This window comes from Chiloscyllium plagiosum, unplaced genomic scaffold, assembly GCF_037043375.1.
Source record: "Chiloscyllium plagiosum isolate Xiang-an unplaced genomic scaffold, Cpla_swu_hap1 HiC_scaffold_42, whole genome shotgun sequence".
Taxonomy (NCBI): Eukaryota; Metazoa; Chordata; class Chondrichthyes; order Orectolobiformes; family Hemiscylliidae; genus Chiloscyllium; species Chiloscyllium plagiosum.
Window position 1 is genome coordinate 42,196,656 of NW_028270180.1, and position 8,252 is coordinate 42,204,907.

Genomic DNA, 8,252 nt, shown 5'->3' on the forward strand with positions numbered 1-8,252 from the left:
CTGTGTTTCTGATACTGGCGGTGGCAGCTACATTAGCTCGCATCTGCTCAGTATCAGTTTCTTCTACACAGTCAAGGCTTCAACCTGGAGAAGGTGGTGTTGGGGTGATATTTTAAACTAGTCATCCTTGGCGACTGGAACACGGAAAAGGTGATGTTTACGTTCGACGAATAAAACCTGAAATGCAAGACTGACCTCAGGAACAGAGATCATGATTTAAATTTCCTGCAATCTCATTCATTCATGTCCCTTATGCAGGGGATTCAACCATCTTCACCCAGTCCGGCCTACGAGAGACTCCAGGACCAGAAAAAAACATGAGCTGACCCTTAATTCAGGAATCCCCATCATGTGGGGAAGCAGGCTTGTCGGCCCTTCCAGTTGACAGGGTACATCGGAAGCGCATCCCACCAGACCCCAGGGTATTTCCTGCCCCATAAGCCTGCATTTCCCATTGTTGATCCCTGTAACAGGCACACCTTTGGTCAGAGGGAGAAATAAAAACGCAAACACACAGATAATGTGCAGACTGCCCACAGACAGACACCCGAGGCTGGGATCACACCCGGCTTTGTGGTGTAGCCAGACAGCAACGAACGAGGGGCGAAAAATAAGTGTTGTCCTGACCAGTGATACTCACACCCTGTGGGTGAATAAGGAAGAATGAAAACACATTAACAACATGGAAAACGGGATTTGTACCTGTGTGGACACAATGTGAAAGGATCGTTCACCCTGTGTAGAAAAAAGGACACTGATACCGCAGAGAAAGCAGGGCAATGTGGGAACTGCTGTAAGGGATTCAATTAACCACAGAAATGGAAACTCATTTAATCAGTAACACTGGGGAGAGGCCGTTCACCAGTCCCGTGTGTGGGAAGGGATGACTGATCAAAATAATTTCGAGACTCCAGCAGGATTACATATCCCATCAGGTGTTCGATTATGCTGTCAATGCTGCTGTTAATCCCAACCAGATATTTGCTCCATAGCGTCAATCACAGAGTCATACAGCATGAAGGCATACAGGCCCGTCAGTGCAACCAATCCATGCTGAACATACTGCCAAACTAATCTACTCCCATCTACCTCCTCCTGTACCCGTTGGGTGGTTATAATGCCCTTGTAGTTTTATTACTGTGTTGTTAATCCAAAAAACCAGGTAATATTTTGAGGACAAAGAGTTAAGGTCCTGGCATGACAGATGGTGGAGTTTGAATTCAATAAGGACCTGGAATTGAAGAATCTCGTGATGACCTAAATCAGTTGTGTGGAAAATCCCTTCTGATTCACTCATGCCAGTTCGGGAAGCAAATTGTCATATGCAGCTGCTCTTTCCCACAGGAGACTCCAGATGTATAATACCGCGGTTGACTCTTAAATGTTCCATGGGAAATAACTGATGTACTAGGCATGAATAAATTTATTTTAAAAATCCCACTTTCCCATTCATATTTGGAATCAATTGTCCATTAAATGTTGCAAACATACCCTCATCCATCACTTCCTCAGCAAGTTAATTGCACACGTAAAACACCTTCCTTAAAAAAAGCCTCCCATGACTTTTAAAAATAAACTCTGTCTTTTCATCTTAAACATATGCCTTCTCACCTTGAAATCCCCATCCTGAGAAAAGGCAGCTATCGTTAACTCTAACTTGCCTCTCAATAATTCATAAACTTCTGTCAGGTTGTTGTGGTTCTGTTCGCCGAGCTGGAATTTTTGTTGCAAACGTTTCGTCCCCTGTCTAGGTGACATCCTCAGTGCTTGGGAGCCTCCTGTGAAGCGCTTCTGTGGTGTTTCCTCCGGCATTTATAGTGGCCTGTCCCTGCCGCTTCCGGTTGTCAGTTTCAGCTGTCCGCTGTAGTGGCCTGTAAATTGGGTCCAGGTCGATGTGTTTGTTGATGGAGTTTGTGGATGAGTTCCATGCTTCTAGGAATTCCCTGGCTGTTCTTTGTTTGGCTTGCCCGATAATGGTAGTGTTGTCCCAGTCGAATTCATGTTGCTTATCGTCTGCGTGTGTGGCTTCTAAGGATAGCTGGTCGTGTCGTTTCGTGGCTCGTTGATGTTCATGGATGCGGATCGTTAGCTGTCTTCCTGTTTGTCCTATACAGTGTTTTCTGCAGTCCTTGCATGGGATTTTGTACACTACATTAGTTTTGCTCATGCTGGGTATCAGGTCCTTCGTTCTGGTGAGTTGTTGTCTGAGGGTGGCTGTTGGTTTGTGTGCTGTTATAAGTCCTAGTGGTCGCAGTAGTCTGGCTGTCAGTTCTGAAATGCTCCTGATGAATGGTAGTGTGGCTAGTCGTTTGGGTTGCGGTATGTCCTCGTTCCGTTGTCTTTCTCTAAGGCATCTGTTGATGAAGTTGCGCGGGATCCGTTTTTGGCGAATACCTTGTTCATGTGTTCCTCTTCCTCTTTTTGCAGTTCTGGTGAGCTGCAGTGTGCCGGACTGACAACCGGAAGCGGCAGGGACAGGCGACTATAAATGCCGGAGGAAACACCACAGAAGCGCTTCACAGAGGGCTGCCAAGCACTGAGGATGTCACCTAGACAGGGGATGAAACGTCTGCAACAAAAATTTCCAGCTTATATAGATTAGATTACTTACAGTGTGGAAACAGGCCCTTCGGCCCAACAAGTCCCCACCGACCCGCCGAAGCGTAAACCACCCATACCCCTACCCCTACATTTACCACTTTACCTAACACTACGGGCAATTTAGCATGGCCAATTCACCTGACTTGCACATCTTTGGACTGTGGGAGGAAACCGGAGCCCCCGGAGGAAACCCACGCAGACACGGGGAGAACGTGCAAACTCCACACAGTCAGTCGCCTGAGTCGGAGAATTGAACCCGGGTCTCTGGCGCTGCGAGGCAGCAGTGCTAACCACTGTGCCACCGTGCCGCCCACTCGGCGAACAGAACCACAACAACGAGCATCCGAGCTACAAATCTTCTCCCAAATTCTGTCAGGTCGCCGTTCAAACCCCTAACCTCGAGTGAAAACAGTCTCAACTAGGAGACAGTGAGAACTGCAGATGAGAGATCAGAATCCAGAGTGTTGTGCTGGGATGCACAACAGGTCATGCAGCATTTGAGGAGCGGGAGAATCGACATTTCGGGGAAGAGCCTGATGAAGAACACTTGCGCAAAAAAATTATTCTCCTGCTCCTGGGATGCTGCCTTACCTGTTGTGGTTTTCCAGCACCCCGATCTCGAAGCTGAAAATAGTCTCAGCCTATCCAGCCTTTCATTATAACTCACACCTTCCACACACAGCAACATGCGTGCATACTTTTTTGAACCTGCTCCAGCTGAATAATATCATTCCTACAACTGGGCGACTGGAACTGGACAAAATACTGCAGAAGAGGCCTCATCAATGTCCTGCAAAGCTTCAACATAACGTCCCGACTCCTATACATGAAGGACTGAACAATGAAGGGAAGTATGTTAAATGCCTTTGAACCATCTTATCTGTAGGTGATGAAAACTACAAGGAATTATGCACCTGCACCCCGAGCTATACATGAAGGACTGAACAATGAAGGGAAGTATGTTAAATGCCTTTGAACCACCTTATCTGTAGGTGATGAAAACTACAAGGAATTATGCACCTGCACCCCGAGCTTCCGTGTTCTTCAACACTACGCAACTTGTTGTTGTACCAAAATGCAACTTATTTATCCAGATTGAACTCCATGTTACATTTTTCAGTCCAACGACTCATTGGATGAAGATCCTTTTGAAACTTCGATAATCTTCCTTACTGTCTACAATTCTGGCGTCGCCTGCAAACCTACGAATCATGCCTGCAGTGAGTTCCACTGTTTTCTCATATAGATCAATGATTCATATTTACTTGTAGTGGCCGTGATTTAGCAGTGTGCAGATCATACAACAGTTAGTCATGCAATTAACAATGAGGAAGAAAGCCGCAGACTGCAGGGAGATATTCAACAATTGGAAATAAAAATGGTGAAAGCAATTCATTCCAGGCAAGTTGGTGATAGTGAAGCAAGTTCAAACTTCAAACCAGCCGCCCTCGCTCCAGTTGTGGCACTCAGCTCTCTCAGCAAGATGCACTGTCGATTGCTATAAACGGGAAAAAATTTACCCTTCTGTCCCGCCTTTAACAGGAGCACTCCCAACCTCGGAATTACTTGCGCCTCTAAACCGTCATAGAAATACCGTGCATTCACCGGTTGTGTCACTGGAGCTTTCGAGTATCTCTGCGACCTCATTCCCATCCCGACTTCCAGTTGGATCTTCGCGACTGCGCTACTCAATTCCTCTGATTCTGGGGCTGGGAATTGGGACTATGTGGCAGCGTTGGTTACTGCCTTGTGTGGGGAAACTGGTGAAATAGCCGATGTTAAACTGCATTACTATTGAAGCATACATTTCAACAACACCTGCACTGCCCCCGGAGTTTTTGATGTTTTCGAGAAATCTATTTATCTCAGAATACAGCATATAAATAATGGAATCACCACAGCCACTGGGGGAACCGATATTAAACGTCAGCCCATTCTGAGTTCCCACATTTCTGCCACTGTTCGCTCATCACTGATATTGTGCATTTGGTGCGCTGCTTAACATTTCCTATGATACAGTACTTATTGCATGGTGGTCGTGTGCGCGTCTGTGGGACGCCGTGATCGTATAGTGGTTAGTACTCTGCGTTGTGGCCGCAGTAACCTCGGTTCGAATCCGAGTCACGGCACTAATTGCTCTATCTGCCCCAGTTTTGGAGAAACACGAAGGAATCAGTTGTTTTCACATGGTAATTTTCTCCAAAGGTGATTATCTTTTCCCTTCAAATTCTGCTCGCTCACATCTCTGTGTTTCATATGTCCGAATTCAAATCCACCCGTTCTCAGAGATTTCTCTCCCTCCTTCGATCACTAACCGAACTTTCCGAACTTTCCGTCCCACACCCCCATTTCATTAATTTCGAGATGCCAGTGTTCGACTATGGTGTACAAAGTTAAAAATCACACAACACCAGGTTAGAGTCTAACAGGTTTAACTGGGCACTAGTTTTGGGAGCGCTGCTCTTTCATCATGTGGTTGTGGAGTCATTTCCTATTTCATTAAGGCACTGCAGAATCTAACACTGACTCGCACATTCATACTCTTCACTCTGTGCTGCTGCGGTCACTGTTGCTGGGTGAACGTGCCCCAACCCCACCATAGGGACCTGCAGACCAGTTGCTTCTTTTGGTTACCACTGTTGTGAGGCCAATCCTCAGGTAGCAGCTTTTACTGATATGGACTTGCGATTATTGGGAGTCAAGCTCAGGAAAATGACACAAGACAATATCGAGGAAAAGTGACTTCATTGAGAAAGATTAGTTTCATGGGTTTTCTGCAATGGCTGAGCACTATTACCACTGGACTGTTAATTCAGAAAATAAGCAAACGAACCAGGGACCCGGGTTTGACTCCAACCATGCCAGGTGTTGGAATTGAGATTCAATAAATATCTGGAATTACGAATCTAATAACACCTACGAATCCATGGTCAATTGTTGAAAAAACAAAACCATCGGGTTCACTGACGTCCTTTGAGGAAGGAACCTGCCATTCTTACCTGGTCTGGCCTCAATGTGACTCCAGACTCACTGCAATACGGTTGAGTGTCAACTGCCCACTGTGCAATTAGGGATCACAATCAATACTGCCGAGACAGCGACGCCCTCATACTGTAACAGAATAGAAAAAAAAAGTTAATTCGGCTCTCGCTCGATTACTGTGTGCAGCTCTGCAATTCACAGTATAGCAATGGTGTGATCGCACTTGGAACGTTGCAGGAGAGGTTCAATGGGATATTGTCTGGGCTGAAGAGTTTCAGTTATGAGGAGAGATTGGACAGACTGGGGTTGTTTGTCGCTGAGCAGAGGAGATTGGAGAAGATATGACTGAGATGTACAAAATAATGCGTGATATGGATAAGATAGACTGAAAAAAGCGTTTGTTATTGATGGGGGGATCGAACACTGGGGCCAAGAGATTTCGGGAAAAGGCAGAAAGTTTTGAGTAGATGTGCGGAAAGGGTCAGAGAGGTGGAAACCATTCCAACCTGAAAAAAATTGAGATGTTAATTTGTGATGCCAAAACATATAAACAATGAAAAACTTGATTCAGGTCGTTAAGCGGCTATGTTGGACAAGTGCAGCCACAACAGGCTGAAGGGCTTCCTTCGATGTTTTTGTCCTCCACAGTGTCGTGGTTCGTGTCCCCTCCTGTCACAGGGCTCAAATCTCCGCTGGGGGCATCGTGAAAGTTTTAAACCTGTAGCTCTGTTCCCCACTGAAGGTTATTAATGCCTGGCCTTCCATTCTCGATTGGATATTTCACAGCAAGGGCAGTGCTGTCTTAATCAGCTGGGGAAGGACTGCAGCCCCTGGGGCAAAGAGCGTCAGTGAAAGTGCAAGCACGTAATTCTGCAAACTGCACATTGTGATTGTGTTGCAATGAAAACCGTTATATAGAGTTGTTCCTGACTGATCTGTTTACTTATAGCAGGAATCTGAGTAAGTAAAAAAGAGTAAACTCACTCAGATCCGATTGCAGAAACATTTCCGGCAACACTAATGAGGATGTACAGCGTCGAACCGCGTTTGAATGCTTTGAATTCGGGTTGACGGGGGCAGCTTGCTTTCACTAGGCGGAATTACCAGTGTGTAAAGCCATTACACATGATACAGATAGTGTTCAATGTGATGGTACATTTGCTCAGGGGTCGCACTGCTGTTAAGTCTATAGGTTAGGTGGATTGGCAATGCTGAATTGCGCTGATGTGTCCAGGGAGTGAATTCAGTAAGTTAAGTGAATTAGCCATGGGTAACGCAGTGATAAGGTCAGCAGTCACACGATGCCAGGTTTTATTGCAGCAGGTTTATTTAAAATCACAAGCCAGAGGCCTGCAGTGATAAAGAGGGGAGCTAGGTCTGGTTGAGATGCTGTTCAGTGTCCCTGCAGACTCGATTGGCTGAATTGTACTTTCTGCCTTGTAGAGAACCTGTGCTTCTATCAGAGAGGACACTGCCAGCTTTTACTGGGGAGCTAAGGCATTAGAGATGATGCTGACGGCGTTTAGTGGGGATGGCATTTTAGTTATTTGTGTTTTGGAAAACTTGAAACTGAACCAAGAAAAACCGAATGCAAGTTTTCCAGAGTATGTGAGGTTTGGAGAGAGTAAATAGGTGGTAAATTCACTATTTCAAGTTCGTATATTTCTGAATGTCAGGCTTTCAATACCATCGATGTAGGACAAAGAAATGATGGGAGCAGAATTTCTGTCACTCAGAGAATCCGTTTCCAAAATATTTGGAAAGGCACATTTAGAGACACACAAGCAGTGAGTTTTTTCCAGGAGAGAGACAACCTGTGGCTGGGCAAAAGTGTAAAAGTGGGATGTGGGGGTGGAAGGTGCGAGGAAACAATGTCTAATTTGGACGACTTCAGATATAAAGAAATATCGCAAACGTATGCAGCTGAGATTCAGGAAAAAAAAATACCTCAGAGTTTTGAAAGATTTCTATTAATATTTCACATGAAGCATTACAAATGGAACTGAGCAGAGTTTGTATATTATCAAGGAAAGAAATTCCATAATGAATAGGAAGTGACCCGTCTCTTAGAGATCGATTTCGTGCTTTAATCCCATGGTTTAAAGGTGGGACGACAATCGCCATGATGTTGGGTTCATTTGATACCCACTGAAACCTGCCAACGTAACTGAGCATCAAAACTGGCATCTTGTTTTGTAATTTAACCTTCTGTTTTCTCATCAGTATTTTCTTTAAGCTGGAATGAATTCGGAGCAAAATTCAATACAACATTAAACATTTCAATCATGTAAATGCAATTCACTTCCGATCATTCCAGTGAACAAAGTGAAGTTGCAGCAAAATTAATAATATGAAACGAACAACACCGCATTTCCGGGAATTTTACCCACTTGAGGTTCATCCATTTGAGAAAGTCCTTCGATCTAAAACATCACCTTCACTTCTCTCTCCGTATATACTTCTTCACGTCTGAGAGAAACTGTCTGAAGAAATTATGCGTCAAGACTAAATGTATGAATGTGACGGGAATTACATGTTTGCTGGTTCATTCTGAGACAGTACCGACTCGGAATAAATCAAGGACAGGGTATTCCTTCCAAGGACGAGGTCAATTCCTTGGATTTTGCTGATACTATTATTCCGCTGAAAGAAGAAACATAATGGTGTGG

The 8,252-nt window shown here is 44.9% G+C and overlaps 1 non-coding gene across 1 annotated transcript; it reads left to right on the forward strand.

Moving 5' to 3' along the window:
• Positions 1 to 4,658: 4,658 nt before the first annotated feature.
• On the forward strand, positions 4,659 to 4,730 carry trnah-gug (transfer RNA histidin (anticodon GUG)). Its single transcript has one exon. It is a non-coding gene; the product is annotated as a tRNA-His (tRNA).
• The last annotated feature ends 3,522 nt before the right edge of the window (positions 4,731 to 8,252 follow it).